The sequence below is a fragment of the Vombatus ursinus genome, unplaced genomic scaffold (assembly GCF_900497805.2).
Source record: "Vombatus ursinus unplaced genomic scaffold, bare-nosed wombat genome assembly UNPS02015175.1, whole genome shotgun sequence".
NCBI lineage: Eukaryota > Metazoa > Chordata > Mammalia > Diprotodontia > Vombatidae > Vombatus > Vombatus ursinus.
In genome coordinates this window covers 19,532,391-19,555,431 of record NW_020954953.1, presented here as the reverse complement: position 1 = coordinate 19,555,431, position 23,041 = coordinate 19,532,391, and the positions used below count along the sequence as shown (strand labels likewise).

At 36.3% G+C, this 23,041-nt stretch overlaps 1 protein-coding gene across 1 annotated transcript in view; it reads right to left on the bottom strand.

The window, feature by feature from the left end:
- Positions 1 to 23,041, bottom strand: part of LOC114031461 (AT-rich interactive domain-containing protein 1B-like) — a 550,161-nt gene that overhangs the window by 243,157 nt on the left and 283,963 nt on the right.

The following is a 23,041-nucleotide window of genomic DNA, read 5'->3' as shown; positions in this document are numbered from 1 at the left end:
CTAGGATCTTGGGTTTAGAGCTGTAAAAAGACTAATATAATTAGTTTAATACTTTCATTTTATATATGAAGGAACAGAGGGGTAGAAATGGATAATATTTTGCCCAAGGTCAAGAAGGGTACCCATTTAAGTCTCAAGCTCTTTTCCAGTTCAACTATACTATGGCAAACAGAGGCTAAATGACTTGCCCAGGGTCACACAGAGATTAAGTAACTGAGGCCTATTTTGAACTCAGGTATTCCTGACTTCAGGACCCTCCCTTCCATGCTATTCACTGTGCCACCTAGCTGCCCTTCATATAATAATAGTTTAAATAATTAAACTAATAGTTATTAAAGGTAAAAGCAAATGAATGGTAGCTTGTGAGTTCGTTTTTAGGAGTTCAGGGCCAAAGTAACTTGGTTCTCCAGAGCAGGCGACACACATGCAACGACCCCCATAATGAATGTGAGGTAATCTAGAAGAGAGGAGATTTATAGGCAATTCTGTCAGAGATGGGGACTGACTGGTTTAACTCTAGCTAGCAGTGACCTCTTGCATGCCAAGGGCTTGGGTCCCCACAGGCTGCAGTTGCCCTGAGGATCCACCATCTTAGCCAGTTCTCATAAAAATATAGTGTTCCATTCTAATCTTCCAATAACCCACCCCTACCCTCCAACACACACACCTGAAAGCTCCAACCTCTTTCAAAAATTTTTTTTAAATATGGCAACATAGAGGAGTAAGTGAGGCAGCAACAACAAATCTTTTGTTTGCTTCTTCATGTGTAGGGCCGGAACCACAAGGAAAGAAAATAATTTAAGGAGGTGAATTCATTTCCTACCATTTCTTATCATTTAAAAACTGAGAATGAGGAATGATAATTAAGGTAAATGAGCTAGAGTAAAAGGTCTCCTAGAGATTTAAAAAAAAAAAAAAGAGGAATATCAATCAGTGGTTCAGAAGTATTTTACTGTCTAAAGGAGTCCTCTGTTTTGTTATAGACCGGCCTAGGGCTTCCCTCTTTTTGAATACATAAGCTCAGGTGGAGCATATTAACGCTGCAGGTTTGAGCATGCAGTGCATTTCTTGGACTAAAGGACTCTCCTGGTCACACCTCTGTTCCAAAGAGGAGGGCAGGTGCTTCAGTGGGTGTGGAACATAGGTCACTAAGCTTAGGGTAATTTTGGTTCCTCTGCCTTACGACTTAAGAAAGCAAACCTTATTACAGATAAGAAATATTTATATTATTATCTAATTTATCTCATTCTCCACCCCAATCCCTGATTTAGTTCCATTTTTAAAGCAATTATTTCTTCAGTAGACTTGTAAGTAACCCAAAACCTGAGTTAGAGATGATCTCTATCATTCATCCTTAACAAATAATTAATGGAGAAAGAGAAGAGGGTATTTGGGGCAAAACAAAACAAAACAAAAAACCACACACAATTCACCAAGAACACTCTACTTTCACTTTCTAATTTCACAGTATTCTAGTATATTAAAAGTCACCTACATCCCAACTTTTCTTTAACACAACCAAAGGTAATATTCACAAGCCAAATCAGTTGGCACCACATTAACAGTTAAGAAGCCCAAGCCACGCAGAAGTACAGCAAAACCTCATTAATTAGGACTGCACTAATTTAGAGGTTGTGATGATTTAGCATACTGATATTTACCTCTTCCTATTTAGAAAGACATGCTTTTTGGAAAAAAAGCCAACTCATAATGTCAATAAGATGGGCTGGCTGGCTCAATAGACAGGGCCAGCTTTGAAGTCAGGGAAACCTTAATTTCTGCTTCTGGGTGCACACCCAGTGTGACTCTGTAAAGATCACTTAACCTCTCAGTGCTCCTACCAACTGGAGTTTCTTCACTGTGATTCCCCTACCCTAATAAAAATCAAAGGTGGGGAACCTGTGGCCTCAAGGCCCTGTGTGGTCATCTACATGCTTGGGTGCGGCCTTTTGACTGAGTCCTTTTATTAAGGGGATTTGTTCTGTGAAGTCTGAATTCAGTCAAAGGGCCACACTTGGCCTCCAGGCTGCAGGTTCCCCACCCCTAGTCCAGAATTATTTAAAAAACAAAAACAAAAACAAAACCCAAACAAACCAAAAAAAGGTTTTGCATGCTAGTTCTAAATCAACTTAAGGATTAAGACTTAAGCAACATACTCAACAAATAAGCACATACTTAGTGCAAGGCACATTCTTTGCTGATGGAGAACTCAAGCACTGCACAGAGGCTATATGGTGTAATGATAGAGTTCTAGGTTTGAACCCAAGGCAAATAACAAACTCTACAGACTTCAGTTTCCACATCTGTAAAATCGACTGAATGATCTCCAGGATCCTGTGTCATTCTCAACCTATGTTCCTATGATTCTCAGGGGTCCAGTGTGTTGGACAGATTCTCTTATGGATGATTCATGAAAATATACAGACAAATGCACGGGATGAGAAGGTACATGTGGGTTGTCGATAAGCAATGAATTATGGATTACATTCTTATCTTTTTGAAGTATTTTTGGAGTTATCTTGGAAATATTCGGTTTGCAATTAGGTTGAATTACAGTGTTGACTTGAAGATTTTATTTAAAAACTGCATTTTTTAAAAAATACTAGATATTTTCCTCCTCAAAACCAAAATTTGGTGAGGTCTTACTCATATCAGTTGCTAGCGGTATAAATATGAAGACCTTATTAACATTTCAACTCTACTGGAAATAAAATTAAGTAATTTAAGTATAAAATATCTATTTACCACTAGGCACATACCATTCCATTAAGGAGAGAGGGAGGGAGACACAGAGAGAAAAAGGAGAGACACAGAGCAAGAGACAGAGACAAACAGAGAAAGAAACAGAGAGATGATGGGAGGAAGAAAAGAAAGAAAAGGAGGGAAGAGAGAGGGAGAGAAGGAATAGAGATTCAGCAATGATAAGCTACACAGTTTTGGGGAGAAGAAAAAGAACATATTCTTATGGGGGAATAGTGGTAAACAGATGGCATTTCAAAATATAGATAACATGTTTCAATAGCTTATATATTTATATAATTAAAAAACTATTGGGGATATTTATTGAAAAATTCCAAGTGCAGATAGCAACAAAATAACACATCTTAAAAAATGTCTATAATATCTTAAATTTCCTCATTACTGTAGCATTTAATAAAATAAAAAAACACTTAATAAAAGTTAAATAAAAACATGAGAGTTATTAATGTAAATTGAGAAAGAAGGTTTATGTGAAATGGAATAATAAGAGGTTGGCATTCACATTGCTGGGGCAGTGTGAAAATGGCTAAAGATTGAAAATAGAGAGGAATTTAAAAGGATAACTAAAACTAAGTCTGTAACAAAAATGCTGAAGACACAGTAAGTTTAAAAATTGTACCACGAAGTAAGTTCTGGATCACTGATAGAAAGTTTATTCACTGGGGGTTGAGTTCCCTCCTCCAGTGAAATCAAAGGTCCATAAATGGGATAGAAGCAACCCCGAGATCTCAAAGCCAGGACAAAAAGAACACAAGCTTTAGAAGCTTCTACTATGCTGGCTCTGAGTAGATGAAAGACTGTTTTGTCTATTTTCCAAAAACCAGTCTTCCTAATGTTAAGAGAGTCATTACTATTGGGCTGGCTAAAAAGAGGTAAGTTTTCAGGCTATGGCATCAATACATAGGTTCACCCCAAACCCCCATCCCAATGGTCCTTAGTCCTCCATTCAGCATGTTAACATCTGCAGGGGTTGTAACAAAGCAATATGTGAAGAGGCGTTAGGGCAGAGGCACTGAAAATATCAGTTTTGAGATTGTCCATAAACATTTAACTTAAATTCCTAGTATTCTAAAATGAAACTGTTATCTTGTGACCAACAAGGAGAAATAATATTACTAGAGGAATGTACTTATATCAAACTTGAATTCTGTCTACAAATAAGACCAGAAGATTAAAACTAAATGGCATGGAGGACTTAAGTAGAATATAGCATACTACCAATGACCAATTATGTGACAATTATTATTTGACAGTTAGATTATATTAATATATGACTAAACAAATATCTGGATTCATTAACACACATCCCTTATACAGGCTGTCTGTCAATTTGCAAAGAACCAATTAATTCAGTAAGAAATATATGATTATCTGACACAGGGAAGGCATTGTTGAAAGCACTGGCCAAGAATTACTCAGTTTATTTAGGTTGACAGCAATGTAAATATATAAAAGATTAAATCAACAACAACAACAACAACGAAAGAATTAAAAGACCCCATTACAATCATAAGACGACACATCACAAGTCAGTACATACATGACTGCCTTATAAATGGGACCAACCATAACTTTTTGGAGTTCAAAGGAGCAAGAAAACAAATAAAATATATTTAATACCAAAACGATACCAAACATAATTTCTGTGATGTCCCAGATGGCATTTCAGGAATGTGCAGTGCTTCAGGATCAGTATGAATATAAATTATAATACTGATTTAAAGAAAAGCTGGTTAATAATCAGGAAAAAAATTTAAATGACAAAATTAATTGTGGCCAAGTCTTCAGGAAAACATATTTTCCATTCCTTCTTATCACAGGAGCATCAGCTTAAGGGTGGGAAGGGACCTTAGACGTATGTCATCTGTCCAACATCTTCAATCTATAGACTGGAAAAATGTAGAAGACTTTCGCAGGGTTACACAGGCAGTTAAGTGGTCAAGGTGGAATCTGAACTCAGGTCCCATGATTCTAACTTCAGCTTTCCATTTCACCACACTGCTTCTAAAGACTCGACTGGTATTGACAATAACAGTCATAAAACTGAGGACCTAGTAATTTCAGCATTCTGACTACTATTAGTGGTTGCTGGGTTTATAATAATTAAGTTTGTAATAATTGTAATGAAAATAGTTAATAATAATTATAATGAAAATAGTACAAAAATCCAAATGAACTGAATGCAAGGAAAACAAAAAAGTTTATTATCCTAATGTAGTAATACTATTGACCAAGCAATTCTAAAGAACAAGAGCTAAAATTTGAGTCAAAGGCTTCACATTAAATTTGAATACATTAGTTTACTTTTTAAAAAGCACCTATCCACAAATACAAAATAACAAAATTGATACTGCTTATATATTATATATCTTTGTACAGTGGAAGACAGATTATTTGACTGCAACAAAAAGAATATGACACATGAAACTAGTCCAGAAAACATATCCTTTTTCTATAGTTTTTAATTAAATATGGTTTCTAAAAGGGACAAAATATAAAGATTATTTTTCCTCCATAGGATAAATGCTTTGCATGTGGGTAGGCATTTAATAACTGTTTATTGAACTAAAAGGTGGCAGTGACTTTTTTTTTTTTGCACCTATAAAATGTTTTACTTATGCCTATTACTTTATATCAGTCATTTCCAGAATTCCTCAACTCCCAACTGAGCCCTCTTTTAACAAAGAAATAGTCTTAAGCAAAAATACTTCATATTGTGAGCCTGACACCATTCTACCCTAGAGGAGAGAGGTATGTTTCATAATCTGTTCCTTGGGACTATTATTGTTGTATTCTGTTTTTCATTACAGAGTTCTTTTTACTCTTACAGACCTTTTCAGTTACATTCTTGAGATCACTGTCTATGGGGAAAACATCACAGAGAGCATGGAGCCAGCTAGGCCTGGATTCAGTTCCTGATTCTGATACATACTGTTTGCACATATGGACAAGTCAGCATCTCCACCCTGAGTAGCAGGTAATTACCAGGTAATCATGAGTAGAGGGAGCTTCTCTCCTAAGTTTCTTCTGAGCAGAAGTGACAAAATCAAATAGAACCAGGGGCCACTAAACTGTACCTAAGGATCTCTTCAGTTAACATATTGACTTAGAAAACCACATATTAACAATATCTATGTTTTATTGTGCTTTTTTTTTTTGTTAAGTATTTCCCAATTATATTTTTTTATCTGGTTAAGGCCACACTGGGGAGTGTTGTACACTGTGTTTGCTATCTCTGCCCTAGAACAGTCTTGGACAGAAAATGTCATAGTGTCTGTTGTTTTCCTAGGTCTGCTTATTTCACTCAACATCAGCTCATGTAAACAAATATTCCCATGTTTCTCTGATTTATTCATATTTATCATTTCTTGGCAGTTGCATTTTCATATTTTGTCCCCTCACTTGAAAGCTGTCATTTATAGTTTTGGTTGAAAATAAGTTAAAATCACTGCTCATAATTAATTTCCACAAATATTTACTAAGCACCAGTTACTGTGACACTGTGCTACAACCTGCCTATTCTCAATCAAGGAGCTGCCATTACATTTTACTGAGCGTGGCTAGGTGGGGAAGAGATACCAGTTTGCAAAGAGAAAGTCATTATGGGAAGAGGGAGTGCTAACTTTTCAGTGTTTTTAACAGAGTGGTAGGATGGTGTAGTCAAAGGAGTGTTGTACTTAGAACCAGGAGACCTAACAGGGATAGATACTGAGGGCAAGTCAGTCCACTTCTCTAAGCATCTGTTTCATCAGTTGTCAAAGGGGGGCTTACCCATACTTGAACTATCAATCTCACAGGGCTGTTGAGGTGAATGCATTTATTAAAATAATTGCATAAATGTGAGTTATTTGTATTTCAGCTCTACTGCTCATACCTGACAAGTCACTTAACCTTGATGAGCATCGTTTCTTCAGGTATGAAAATACCTGCACAGTCTTTCTCACAAGGTTGTGAGGAAATAGCTGTTCAAACTGTAAGGCTCCGCAGAGAATGAGTTATTTCTAACTTGCTTCAATTAAGGGGCTCGAAATTCAATATCATCTTTAATATACATCTGCTATTCAGTTACTTTTAGTTTAATCTTTTGAAAATTAGTCATCCATAAACAATTCATAGCTTTGTCCACAAGAATAAACTAACCACAACAGACTGTTCTTAATACATAACAAAGTTTAATGTATTTAGTTTAAAAATGAGGTGGGCAAGGAAGGAGAGAAGAAAAAAAAGGACTGATTTTTAAAAGAACAAGCATTATAAAGTGTTATCCTAAGTAGTATTTTGGCCTTGGGACCTTCTTTGGGCTGTAGAAAAAAAAATAGATAGCAATTAACAGCTAAGCACTCCCTTTTCTCCCTTCCTCCACACCAATTCTGGGCACCTAAATTCCCCATGGTGAGGCTATTGTAGATCATAATCTACAGATCTGTAGCAGTACCAAAAATAATGAAGTGGCCATGTATTTTTTAAAAGAGTGGGAGGAGGATAAAGAGAATAGGTAGTTTCTTCTTTTCCTTACCAAGATTTGAAAAATGGCCTATTGGGAAACACCGCTGATTATTTATATAGCTAAAAACAAAAGAAACCGTGCTTACTTCCTCACCGCCAGGGATTAAATGCTCTGAGAAAAGATTTTTCATTTTCACACATACACACGCTCATATGCATGCTAGGTCTAGATACATTCACACAAGCTGCTCTGACTAAACTAATAGGAAGCCTTACTGCATCTGAAATACATGGTTATTCTTACGAATGAAAGAGTGAATACACATTAATGTTGTGTAGAATTATACAAGTTTAGAACTCTACATTGATACATAAAGAACGGTTCTGCCCTTATTCAAGTTCTGCTTATGGATGAACTAATATTGTAGTGAAGCAAGTAAATTAAGTGTGTGTGCAAAAAGCCAATAGGGTCTAATGAACCTAATGGGGGTAAATTGGTAAGAGGGTGCTGAAAGCTTTAAGAAAATCAATTCAACTATTCAATGTATTTCATTTTGGAATGGAGCAAAATCTCTCTATTCCTCTCTGCCCCCCAGTCTTCCTGGATGTCCTTTGAATTACGTTTAAAAAAAAAACACATATATTCCTTTTATTTCTCATCTCCATACCTTTCTTAAAGATACTCCCTGGACTCTCCACCCCATCCTAAGCACTGCCAGTTGAAATATAAACCATACATTCAGGTCTGGCTCAAAAGGCAGTTGTTTCACAAAGCAATCACTGATATTCTCCTGGGTATCCCTCCCATAGTCCAAAGCTGGAATCTCTATCTTTTGCAAAAGTACACTACTGGTGGCTGGTACAAATCTGAGATTTGACTTTCCTGGGGAACAGTGGGGACATCTCATCCAACTCCACATTTTTCACCTGAGGAAATTTAAGTCTGGAAATATTAAATGACTTGCAGAGGTCACAAAGGTAGCAGGCATCAGAAGCAGAATTTGAACCCAGTTCCCCAGATTTTCCCCAATTTCTCAAGATGCCTAGTACATAAATGTTTTACCTCAATGCTTTTCAACACCTTTCCATCATGACATTGTTGATCATTTATTTGGAAACTGTCTTCACTGGGTTTTTATCACTCAGCTCTCCTCTTGGTTCTCTTCCCAGATGATTCCTTCCTTCATCTCCTTGGCTGGATCTTCATTTATCTTCACCCACTGTGGGGTGTATCCCAAGGCCTGGTGCCAGGCCCTCTTCTCTTTTTTTCTTTAACACATCTCACTTGATGAGCTCATAAGTTCCCCTGAGTTCAAATGTCATCTCTGAGCAGATGATTTCCAGATCTACATATGCAGACCTCATCTCTCTCCAGAGCTCCAACAACTGCCTAACTAATATTTCAAATTGGATGTTCTGTAGAAATCTCAAACTCAAGCCGTCTAAAAAGGATTCATTTTTTTACCCCGGAATCCTTTACCTCATCTTCCTAACCTCCCCACCACTTTTGAAGACACCACCATCTTCCCAGTGACCCAGAATCACAGCCATGGCGTCATCCTCCACTCTTCCTTCACTTTTCACCTTCTCACATGTCCAAGAAGTGGTCAGATCTTCTCAGTTCTACCTTCACAACATCTCTCCCAGGCATACCCCCCTTCCCTTCACTCACACAGTGTCCACATCAGCTGGAGCCTCCATTGCGGCCCCCAAACTACTGAAATGACCTTCTGATGGGGCTTGCTGTCTCCAGTCTCTTACCCATTCTAACTGCTCTCCCATAAAGCTGCAGAAGTGATTTTTCGCAATGTCACCCACATCCTCCATAAATGCCAATGGCTCCTTAATACTTCTAGGATCTAATATAAAATCCTTCGGTATTTAAAGTTCTATAACCTGGCTCCTTCCTTCCTTTCTGGTCCTTGAATACTGCATGCCCTTCCAAGAACCTTATCACAATCTGGCTATAGTGGTGTAATGGCTGTTCTTTGCTTATGACATTACATCTCTGTCTCTAGGCTTTGCACCAGGTGCTCCCCACACCAAGATGTTCTTCCTCCTTGCCTCCATCTCTTAGCTTCCAAGGCTTTATCCAAGACTTAGTTGAAATGCCATCTTCTACAGGAAGCATTTCTCAACCCCTCCCCTGCAACAACTCGAAACCTCTCTCCTCTATCTAGAGTTACCTTCCATCTATTCCCTTTTTTTGGCTAGGCAATCAGGGTTAAGTGACTTGCCTAGGATCACACAACTAGAAAGTGTCAAGTGTCTGAGGCCAGATTTGAACTCAGGTCCTTCTGACTTCAGGGCTGGTTTTTTTATTCACTGTGCCACCTAGCTGCCCCACCTTCCATCTATTCTTGTATGTACCTATTTACATGTTGTCTCCCTGACTTGAAGGCAGGGACAATTTTTTGCCTTTCTTTGTATCACTAGTGCTTGGCACAATGCCTGGCACATAGTTAACTGCTGCATTAAAATCCCAATCCAAAAATCATTTATTTAAGCATCTACTAAATACAAAGCACTATGCTCCATACTGGGGAATATAAGTAGAAAGAGAAGCGAGTCCTTATCCTCAAAAGATCCTTTTAGGGGTAGAAGCCTAGTCTTATTCATGATTTTGAAATGGAAGGCAAATGAGAAATGATTGGAAAGAAGGATCTTGTCCTAGCTTATTGCAATTTGACTTTGCCAGAACAAGTACTTACGAGGGCATTCAGATTCTCTTTTACTACTATTCACAAGCAGCTTACATTTATATAGTTTTACAGTTTATAAATTCCTTTCTTCCAAATAACCTTGTGAAAGAGAGAATACCAACATGATTATTCTCATTTTACTATTTAAGTAAGTGAGGCCCAGAGAAGTTAAGTCATAGCTGGAAGGGGAGTTCCAAGGCAGTCTGCTCCTACCTTCCTCTTTTTACATATGGGGAAGGTCAGTGAATTTAAATTATTTGCCCAAAGAAGGAAGCAGCTAATAGGTACCGGAGGCCACATCTAAACTCAAAGTCTTCCTAACTTCAGGCCCTGTGCCTTGATCACTAAGCTACCTTATTAGTAAATCATCAGAGCTAACATGAAACTACATTAGGATTTCTGATTTCAATTCCAGTGTATTTTCTACTACATCATTAAGCATAGGATTTAGATCTATGTCTGAACAACTTTTTTAGCTAGACAAAACCCAGGAGTCATATGCACAACCAATGATATGGCTGTGACAATTAAGGATCCAAAAGAAAGGCAATATTACATAAGGCTGACATACTCCTGCTTTCAATGGGAAACATGGCTTTGTTGAGTAACTTTTACATGTACTATTACGTGTCTGAAGGAGACAAAATCAGCAAAGCATAGGGTCAGAAGGTCAGTACAGGACTCAGAAATTTCTAGATTCAGGTAGGGCTTCAGACACAGACCATAAGAAAATCACTTACTTGTTAACGCCTCCAGGCCCTAACAATCACAGGACCAGACTAAAAGGGAGAAGTGAGGGGGAGTGGGAGTGGGGGACAAGTTCTAACCTAAGTTCCTTGAGTTCGCGTCTGAGCTTGACTAGGAAAAAAGGTGAAAGAACTTAGCCCAGAGATTGCCTTCAATGTATATAAAGTTGTCTGAATGTTGTTTCTCCCTTTGGAAAGTGAGCTTCTTGATAGGGAGAAGAACGGTTTTGCTTTTCTTTGGATCCTTAACTCTTAGCATCGTTACTGGCATGGATTAAATACAGATGAATATTTGTTGTTTTTGTTGTTGATGCTGACAGAACTTGGCAACCACGTCACGGACCGCAAGTACTTATATGGGGGGTGGGGTGGGGGGGGACAGCCAAGAGAGACAAAAAGAGAGTTATGGGGGCAATGAGGAAACTGACACTAGGGCCAGTGGGAAAGGGTGAAGTAATACATCTAGAAACAAATTTAGAAACACAAAAACTTGAAAATAAGTTAATAAAACAATCCAAAACTGTACTTCATAGAATAATAATGTTATATACCAACACATTAATGCCTAAGGCAAAAGACAAGAAAGAACCCTTAAATTAGTTATTCCCTTTAGGGGGGGAGAAACAAGGCAACTCTGTATGTCCCAGTCTATATCATATTCAACGTAATCGCCTATATCTTCTCCATAGGGCCATAAAAGCATAACTAAAGTCCGGAAGAGTGAAGATTGCCCATTTGGGGGCTTTATATGAGCAGCAATCTTGGCAGGAGGGGGAGGGGAGGGAACTAGACAACTGGAGGGGAAAAAAAAGTAAAGAATGTATCAACAATTTTTTAAAAAGCAACAACTGGATACTATAGTTAATCTCTCCTCTACACATCGCCTTACATTGTCACCTAAAGAATCCCTCAATATTAGCTGAAACTTCAATAACGCTCTTTAGCACTTTGTGATACAGAAGATTACATGAACAGTGGTGACACTTTCAATAATGCCCAATTTATTTTTTTTTTACTCCTTTAATGCTGCTAAAGGATTGACAAAATTAAAATAAATAAATGTAGCTCTTCGTCTTGGAATAATGCTCTTCAGCCTGAGTAATCTTTAAATGTAAATTGGAAGTCACAATGAAAATTACCAGTACTTTTAAACTCAAACTTGGATTCTAGCGAAACAAAGGGCTGGAAGGGGAGACACACAGACAGACACAGACGTACACAAGGGGGTCAGGTAAAATCATACTACACTATGACAGAGATCAGTCAGACAATATGTGGATGAGCAATGTCTTCATATCCATTGGCTCAACAATGCTAGTATCAAATTGAAAAAAGGAGTGTAAGAAAACATTTGTAAATGAGTTTAATCTGCTAGATATTTGGAGAAAAAATATATTTGATCAGCTGTAAAGAGAACCTAAGTGAGTTGCTGTACCATTTTAGTAAATAACCTACCCTACTTCCTGGAAGTCTCCAACTAAAATTTGTTCTTAAAACATATCCTGTTACACATGAGAGGTCCCAGATAGTACTAGCCTGAGGTGAAATAACAGATGGCAATTCTAGTAAGGAATAATATGAACTGTACTGTAGAAGTACCTGGTAACCCATTAACAGGCAAGGTTGTTTTAAAATTTCCTTAAGATGTGCATAATCCTGTGCACTCAAAATACCAACATAAAATTTAATTTAGTGCTAAAAAAAATCAGTAATTATGGAATGTCAGTAATTTCTTCCTTCTGTTTTTCCAACTTGCATTCATAATTCTATTTGGAGAAAGAAGTTCTGAAATTTTACTTTAAAATATTAAAATTTTTCCCATGGTAGTTTTCTGTTACTTCTAGAGAAAAAATACATAATCACTCTCAAAACCATATTTGGAAGGTACCACTAATGGTATCAAGCATGTTATATTTTTACACAACTCTGGTCAAAATGATTCAAACAAGTTCTAATTTTATGCAATTTGTACGAGATTTTTTTCTAAAATTCTCACGGTGATTAACTCACAGAAAATTACAGCATTTTTAAGAAGATAAATAATTTTCACAATACAAGAATCTATCCATACAGGCTGTGGAAAATTGCTTCTTCTATAGATAGGAGGGTTATTATGTATAACCAATGGAAATCAGAAAGCAAGTGTCAGGCAAAGATCACATCAGTTATTCCTCAAAATTCTAACTCAATCAATGTATCACATACCATCAGTACAAGATCCTAACAGTCATCAAAGTTTCTATTTGGTTCTTCAATTACACAGGGATCTTGCTATACTAGAACTAGGTAATTCAGTCATTAAACTTGCCTGTATCTGAATCAGTTCAATAACAATGTGGTGACAATATGTCCACTCTCAAAGGTTTAAATGGCACACAAAGTAAATTTTTTTCCTGTCTACTCTCAATAGCCTAAGACTTGTTCAACCCTCTACCATCCCCTATATAGCCTGGTATTGCTCAACAAATGTACAAGCGATAAAGACACAGGACAACTGAACAATAGGCATAATACAAAACCATTCCAGGAAGAAATGAATACAAAACAAATACTATAGTGACTCTGAATTTACAATGCTTTCATGGAACTAGGGCACATACATACTTAAGTTTGATCATGTGAAATCTGGGTTTTTGAGAATCTAAATCACTGATCAAAGTTCATTGATCACTTCTGCTAACATCTAATTAAAAGCATAATTCCTTTTAAGAAAAAAAATCTCACGCTCAAATTTTTAAAAAAAAATTTCTGAATTTGTACTTTCAAGAACACATTTCATCCTCCTTTACCAAATTCTCTCAACTCCAAGCACTCTTTCCAACACAATTTTCTTTTGCAGTTCTCAAAAAATTTACAGAAATATTCCCCCCCATCTTTTCTATTCTTCAAGTGATCCCACATTAATTCCTGATGCCTCTAAGTTTCTCCTTTCCTTCTTCTTTTACATTTTTAGTATCTAACTGAAGCAAAACCTGACTATAGTCCAGCTATCTATCCACTAAGTCTTTTTGTTTCTCATTAGATTATATATTACTCTTAAATTTTCTAACTTTTCATTAATATGCAAAATATATAGGAATTTGGTTGTTGTTGTTTAATTGTTTCAGTTGCGTCTGACTCTTCATAACCTTGGCTTTCTTGGCAAAGATACTAGAGTGGTATTTCATTCTCCGGGGCAAAAAGAGTTTGTGACTTACCCAGGTCACAGAGCTAGAAAATGTACATTGGAACCCCAGATCTTCCTGACTCCAGCCCAACCCTCTATCCACTGCACCACCTAACTGCCAATATATCTAGAAATACATCTAGCACATATAAATACGGCTCAAATTAACAAATCATTCTAAATATTTTCTAAATCACTAGTTAATGAAGTACCTATGGTAAATAAAAGATTGATAAGACTACCAAGATGGCTAAAAGTTCCCTGGTCTGACAGTAATCTGTTTGCAAAAAGGAGTCTGAAAAATCATAATGCATCTAGAGTCCAAAGCATTATTTTAAAGTAACTGATTGGTAAGTATAACTTTATTTCAGCCAAACAATTTATGAACAAAAATTAACAATACACTATTAGGACATTTTCCCTGGTTAGTCAAAGCTAATTTTCTAATCATAAATTAAAATTTTTCACAATCTAGAAAACATACCTTTACAATGATATTTCTTTAAAGAGTTACTAATATAAATTAATTTCTATAGTGACAGATGATACCCAAGCATTTTAAGCAAGATAAAAGGGAAAAAACTTTAAAAGAATTATTTTACATCCTTTCAATTGCAAGATGCTTTAGCCGTTTCCCTGGAATCAGATATAACAACAACAAATGCATTATTCTTAATTAACTCATTAGTCTAATTATAAAATTATTTCTCAATGAGAATTCAAAAGTCCCCTGCATCACTTTTACTAGTGTAACAATCTCAGAGTAACCATCAGCGCTTCTCTCTCTTTCATATCCAATTGGTTGCCAAGTCAAATTGATTCTACCCCCAAAATCCATCCACCCCACTTCTCTCATGAAATTCAAGTATTACAAAGGATCTCTGTCACCATCTAATGAAACTACCACACTAAAAAGCAATTTTGACTATAAATATATATTAAAATCGGTCATCTAGCCTCAGCCTAAATACATCTAAGGAGGACTAACAATTTATTTCTCTAGACATTACACTTTTAGCCGGCTTTAATTGTTAGGAAATCTTTCTTGACATTGAGTCTAAATTTACCTCTTTTTACATTATATGATTATTTCTGGTTCTGTCTTGAAAGGTCAAACGAGAACTCAGGTCACTCTTGAATATGACTGTACTTCACATACCCAAAAAAAAAAAAAAAAAAGGCTCTTATCATCTTTCCTCTTGGTCATTTTTCCCCCCAGGGCAAATATGTCCAGTTCCTTCAGATGATCTTCATATGACATGGACTCAAATCCCTTTCACAATTCTGGCTGCCCTCATCTGGGACCTCTCCAGTTTATAGCTAAACGCTCCTATTGTTAACTTAACCATCCTAGCTCAGGTCTTCCATAACTTGAGTGTGGACTTTATATTCTAATCTACATATGTTGTTGTTTCTCCCTACTGGAAGGTAAGCTTCGAGATGAGCTTTTTTATCTTTGCATCACCAACATCGATCTAGAACAGTGAGAGAAGCACATAGTAGGAGGTTAACAGAGGCTTATTGAATTATACTGATTTAAAAAAGATAATGTTGCTGTTTAATATTATAATTTTGTTTCTCTTCAAGACTAGGTAACAATGTCATTATAAGTACTTTAAAAAAGTATTCACCCTTCTAAACTCCCTGATTGTGGTATTTGGGGGATAGGGGTGGGGTGAGTGTGTCCCTACAGGAAGCTATGTGGAACCAAGGGTGCTACACCTAAGAATGGATATGCTATATTTGATACAATTCTTTGCTATCTCCCTTGTATTTTATTTCATTAAATAACCTCTGTTTTGAACTTATTTTTTAAATACATATTGGGAGGATTCAATGCAAAAAATATATATATTAGGCTAGAACCATTAATTTGGAGCTTTTTAGCTCAGAGAGATGATGGAACCTAAGAGGCATGAACCTAAATATAGCTAAAAACAATGTTACACATATTTTCAAGATTTTCTTATGATGAAAAAAGAAACTTAAGTATATCCAAAAGTTTGTTAGCCACTTATGTCACCCATTTTATGAATTTTCTACATGGCTGTCTTGCAATGTATAATAACAATCAATTGTAGCATTGATTTATTTTCCATGGAATAGTAATGACGGCAAATGAATGAAAAAAGGAAGATAACCCCCAAAGATTATAAGATTCTAATAATGATATAAAAATTCAAGTAACAGAAATTTCAAAGTAAGACTGAATATTTATGAAAATTTTAAAATCATGAAAAGTGTGAAGAAAAGCAAAGTTTGTGAAAGATTAAAATATAAGCAACAGTTTGCTTGAAGCACCTTTCACAGATCAAATTTCCTATATTTCTTTAGGAATATTTAAGTGTATATAATATAATCATATTTATGGATGCAAAAATCTAATGTAAGCTGAGTAAAATTCAGAAAGAAATTTCTGTATTAAACAAATATTTCTAAAATCAAAAGAGATTTAAGAGGAAAAATATATTTTCCTCACCTTGACAAGATCACCCCTCCAACACCCTTCCCCCACTTCTACCATCTATATGGTCATGTTTCATTTTCCATTATTATCAATGTTCTCTATAATCCAAAGAAAAGACAAAGCAAGAAAATAAAGAACAAGAAATTAAACACTCTGTTATAAGCTTAAATTTCCTGGTAGACTCCCCCCGCCCAAGACTACCATTATAACTCAACAATCTGAAAATATATGAAATAACTTGTGGGAAAAAAGTATTATCTGTTTGCCCATTTGATTTTTCCCTCCTATTCTGAGTATTTCAATTAGATGCCTACTAGCATCCATCAATGCAATTAACATAATTACCAAGCTGTATAACACAAAAGCTTGTGCTTTACAACTGACCATATGTATTTAAAAGCTTGCACCTGGACCACCATAAGTAACATGGGAAAAAAAAAAACACCCGGAAGGGAACAAAGTGAAATTCTGCCTCCCAAATATATATTTTTTTAATTCTAAATTAAAACTGACAGTCATTTTCAGACGTATTTGTGAAAAACATTACTTTATTAATTCTTTAAGAGCTTATGGGAAAGACAAAGTTACATTTTTCTTTCACTCTTAGTTTTCATTGTGTATTTGGCTCCTTCATGCCATAAGATTACAATCCATGAAGCTAAAACAAAATGTTGGATTTGACCCCATCATTTACCCCCTTCTTTCCAATATTTGTTCACAGGAGGCACAAAATGACCTCATTCAACATTTTAGGGGTTGCAAAGCTATTACACTTGCTAAACACTCAGCAAACATATAATTTACAAGGCAGCATTAGACAGAGTTCAGGCTCTTTCTTGGCATATGTATAGTATCATAAGCTTGTGACATTTCAATGAAAAGCAGGCATCCTGGGAAGCAGACTAATGTTAATCAATACATTTGAGTCTGGGAAAAAACCTGGACTGATGATAAAAGGAAGCATCGAACAGGAAACCAGATCATTACTTAGTTTAGTAGTTATCTATCATTTATATAAAGGTACAAATCTGTGCCTCTTTAAATATACTTTCACTCAAGTTAAACAGAAATACTAGGTATTTGCTTCTACTAAATTACTAACACTAGTCAGATCAGATTTTGAAATTTTAAGAAATTTCAAAGACATCACAATACTTTACATTTCCACACACCTACTCCTTTAAGTCATATTGCAAAGCATGACATAATCTACAAACAATAATGAGTTTATTTTAATGTTACCAAAATTAGTAAGTATAATACTAAGTTTAACACGGTGAATATGTAGTCTTTCAACAAGTACCATAAATTTTATAAGCAAGTTAAACAAAAAAGAACGGAGGAAATAAAAACATGAGGAAAACAGTTAACACCATAAAGATTTCTCCTGCTGAAATCCTATTCAAAAATGAAATACAATGGGTCAAACTGCAAAATGTGCATGGAACTTTAAAGAGTTTCAAAGAATCTCCTTTTTGACAGATTGTGAATGAAAAAAGCTAAATATTTACCTTCACATAAAAAACTAAAGATGAATTTTATGAGCACCATGATGTAGTAACAAGAGTACTCAGCTTGGAGTTAGAAAAGGTGAATTCAAATCTCAACTTTTCTGGCTGCTAGCTACATGACTGTGGAAATTTTAATTAATAGTAATAACTGCCTTTTGTATTACACTCCAAAGTCTGAGAAGTGCTTGTCATACATTAGTTCAGAGCATTTGAGCCTCACAACACCAGGGTGAGGCAGTTTTGCCTAGGGGAGGGAGCACTGTTCTCTCAGTTCAGCCTTGAGTTCAGAGCCTGGCTCTGACCCTGGATAATCAAGCTGTGTGACCTTGAAGCAAGGTACTCATTTTCCTCGCCTTCAGTTTTCTCAACCGAAAAAAAAAAAAAATAAGCACTTTATCAGCAGCAAGCTGATATAATGATAGCTAGTGTTAGCGCTAGGATTCAAACTGGTCTTAGAACGTTTGCATTTATCAGTTTGCCCCTACTAACTTCCTTCTTACTGTGGCATTTTACAACAATCTCTTCTAATCAGCTATGAAAGAAGCAATACAGTGATGAGAGGTAGTACAGGATAGTGGATAGGGAGCAGGCCTCAGAACTAAGAAGACTTGGGGGTATGACAAACACTGGCTGTGTGACAATGGCTAAGTCACTCTCTCAGTGCCTCAGGCACATCTCAAAATTGAAAAGAAGGGGCTGACCTACATTAGTATATAGTTTCCTTACCCTGGAAGAGCTCGTTATACAAATGAAATCATGGGTACAGTCTCTATTCCTCTCCCTAGCTACAAAAGTAGTTCTATTTTTGAGGGGTAAATCTATATAAATGATAACCTAAAAAATTCCAGTTACTGAAATAATTACTGAAAATCCAACGTAAGTGTTTTAAGAATGATTCTGAATTATATGCCTGCACACATGTGTACATTAAAATTAACACCCTAGACCTCAAGTGAAGAAGGCTAATGCAGATAGAATCCTGAGGCCTCAGGCAAGCAGCAACTTAATAGTTGGCCAACAGTACCTCCCTGAGGTGCCTAAACTGCCACCAATATTTGATTTGTTACCTCTTAAAGGGAACTCTGACTGGGAGAGAAGAGCAGCTCTCTCCCCAATATTATCATTTTCAATCTGACTTTACTCTATTATTTATGATGAAATAATAATACTTATGGGTGAAATAATGATGAGTCAGACAAGGACTGGCAGAGTAAGCTTCATTTAACTATTTTCAAAGCTAGCATTTCAAGTGTTCATCGTAAGTACAGGAATACAAACATATACCTCCCATTTCTCCTTATTTTGTCACTCCAAACATATACATTACCCAAATGCGACTGAGATTTATTACTGCCTGAACTCTCAAATACATGTTTCAAATCATTTAAACCATTTCCATAACTAGTGTGCACACATTTTGGGCAAATTGAGAACTGAGGCACATGAATGAACTTGTTCTCATATTCAATCTGTAAAACTAGTCTCCTAAAAAGGCAAATAGATTTTTCCCCCTGAGGGAGATACAGGTAAACTCAGGTAAAATAGCAGAATTAAAAAGAAAAGTTTATTTTTAAAATAAAGCTTTCACAAAAGTAGAAACTACTTTGACCATTGGGTAGAATCACAAAGCAAATAACAGACAGTAGAGTCATGAGTTTGATATTCGTTAGCTTTGCTATAAACTATTTCTAGAATCAGCCAGCCATCTCAGAAAAGAGGGATGGGGGAAAATGGAGAAAAGGGATGGGCAGAGAGCCTTCACTCAAGAATTCTGGAAAAACAACTCAAAGCAAATGCTCTACTGATAGGTTAGAACCATCTTGGGAGATGAATCTCAGCACATGGCTTCCATATATTTTATCAAATATCATAAAACAATAATAAAATTCCTTTGTTATGATATATGATATTTATCCTTCCATCTTCATTTTCTCCATTATACCAGAAGGAAGGAGGCACCTTGGTTAACACTGGGAAAAGCACTGCCTCTAGAGGCAAAGGACCTACATACAAATCTTGTCCAAGATATTTATAATCTGCTGGACCTTGTAGAAGTCATGTAATGTCCCTGGACCTCAGTTTCCTCATATATCAAATGAGGGGTCTAACTGACCTCTATGGTCCCTGCTGGCTCTAAATCTATTAATCTGTGATTTTATCACTACAGGAATTTCCCACATGGGAATCCCTCCCACTAAACCAAGTCTAACACTTCAAATATGAAGTCTGTAAAGTATAGGGAGCTGCCTGAGATATAATGAGGCTAAATGATATCCTTGATGTCACATGGTTAAGTGTCAAGAGGCTGAATCTGAAATCAGGTCTTCCCAAGTCCAGCTCCCATACTATATCCATTATCTCAGCTGCCTCCTTCCACCATCATGGGGAGATAAAAATAACAATCCTTTTTTACTGATGATGAGCTCAATTCAACAAACATCTATTAATACCTATTAGTAGTAATGCACCACATGAGTTGCTGTAGAATAAAATAAAAATGTAATGAAAGTCTCTGACGTCAATGGGCTTACATTTTGCCAGAGAAATACAACATTTACACAAATGAATATGTAATAATTTCAAGAGGAAAAAGAACATTAACAACTGGGGCAAGGGAGGGCAGATAAAGAAAGGCTTTCTGTACAAAGTGGAGAAAATGAGACATGTTTTTAAGAAGAATGGTAAGGAAGGACTGTATACAGACATTAGTAATGACCTATGCAAATAAAGGTATGAAGGGTAGAAATGAAATGTTTTGTATGGGGAATAGCTAGGCCACTTTGACTGAAACAAAAAGAGAGTAAAGGGGAATAACATAAAATCCGACCAGAAAGGTAAATGAGTAGGAAATAGATCATAGAAGAATTCAAATGCCAGACTGTAGATTTTGTGTTTTATCCTAGGGGCAATGGGAAGTCAATGACAATTTTGAAAGTCAGGGGATGACACAGTCAGCTCAGTGCTTTGGGAATATCCAATGGACACCTGGAAGAGGTGAGAGACTGGAGGCAGTAGGTTTCTGCAAGAGTTCAGGTGATCAGTGATAAGTACCTGAACTAGAGTAGATGTGTGAATGAAGTGAAGAGGAGGGGTTCAAAAAATCTTGTAGAGATAGGATCAAGTTCTGGAAACTATTTAGTTGTAGGAACTGAAGAATCAAGGAAGACTTCAAGGTTGCAAACCTGAGTGACTAAATGATGGTGGTACTCCAAAATGGTGAATTCTGGAGGAGGGACCAATTTGGAGAAAAAATATAATAAAGTCTAGCATTCTATTCACATATCCAATCCAGGTAGATGTATTCAATAGGCAGTTGTTAATTTGGTACCAAAAATGAGAAGTAAAATCAGAGATCGATAGCTAGAAATCTGTCTGTCTACCTATCTATCCATTTATCCATCAAGTGTTGGCACAGAGATGATTGCTGACCTTCAGTCTTAAGACAATGGCCTTGTCTCTGTTCTTCAGAGAGGACTCTTTGTCTCTCTGAGCCTTTGCACTGTCCACATTCCAAGCATGGAATACACTCCGTTCTTATCTACACCTCATAAAATTCCTCTCTTTCCTAATGATCCAGTTTAGGCCTCAATGACTCCCTTAAGTTTTTCCAAACCCACTCAACTGCTAGTGCCTTCCTTCCCCAAATATTTAGGTGGTTTTGATTTATTTGTATTTATTCACTTTATGCAATGTACGTATACACACACACACACACACACACACACACACACCATTAGAATGTAAATTTAATGCAAGTAGGGATTATTATCTTCTCTGTATGTGTATTCCCTATGCCTGTAATAATGCCTGGTACATAGTAGGTGCAATTCTCTGTTGACTGACATGTTAAATTTATGAGAGACGATGGGATTACCATAATGTAGAGAGAGAAGCAGACACAAGACAGATCCTTTGGGTATGTCCAAATTTGAACATGAATGGTTCATGGTGGGATAACCTCCCATTGGTGTTGGGTAAGGCATAACTGTGAAGAAGATATGGTGACAAGGGATTTATGTCATGTGGTGAAGACAAAGGGAAGGAAGGAAGACCAGATAAGGGGTAGAAATTGAAGGACAGAAGAACAGAGGTCAATTAGAAAAACTTGAGAGTTCTGAATTTGGATGTGGAACAGTTATAGGAGATGTTCTGATAAAGGCCAAGAGGAAACTGAAGGGATGAGAAGCAATGTAGCTAAAGGCCAATTCCTAGTTTTCTGATTCACAGTACACAAATCAACCTACTAAAGCACTCCAACTATCATCTTCAAAGGATCCTGGCTGGACAGTCACTCCATTGGCATGAAAATCTTGCTAGGCTCTTCCATTAGAAGTTCTATAAGTTTCTGCCCTCGACGTAGGTAGAAGCACCAGCTGGTACTCTTTCACGTGATATAGAGTTTATTTCAAAACATGATATGTTTACTTTCTAGGAGGCTGAGAAAGTAACTTAAGAACTACAACATCCTACTTTCTGCTTCCTTCATAAAATGGAAGTATATCCGCTGGCTTTGGACATGACTTTTGTTTCCTAGTGCTATTTGCTCAGTAGAGAAACACTAAAGTAATATTTCATGAAGAATATTTAGCTCTAGTCTTGGAGAAATGAAGTCCTCTTTTTTCTTCCCTTAGACAAACAGGTAAAGTTTCAATTGCTGTTTGATCATTAAACAAGGGCCCAAAGGGGTGGAAATTTTATATAAACACACACACACGCACACGCGCACACACACACACACACACAAAATTTGTTACATCCAGTAATGACCTTTACCCTACTAGGGGAAAGTAGCACAATAACACAGTTGAACAAATACAAAAAAAGATGCAGAAATAAAAACTATTTCAAACTGGTTTCAAAGAAATATTTTTTAAGGTGAAAGGAACAAATTTATAAGCTGGATAAATGCAACTTCTAAAAATGTAGAACTAATTCTCTTTTTTTTTGTTAGTATAAAGTCCAGAGAAGAAAAGGCCCAGGTCTACATCCTTTAGATGTTAAAAAATCCTCCCCTTTACGTCATCCCCAATAGATACAAGCAACTTGAGGGTCAATACTCTTCTGTTTCTAAGAACCTAGCGGTATCTAACATGTAGTAGTTAGCTATTAAATACTTGTTGAGTTCTGGATTGGATTTTCTATTTTTTTTTTTTTTTCCCAAAATAACCGTCAAGCTTCAATGTAAAGTCCCAAATTCTGGTATTCTGAAATTTCTTTTAAAAGTTCTCATTTTCACATTTTTC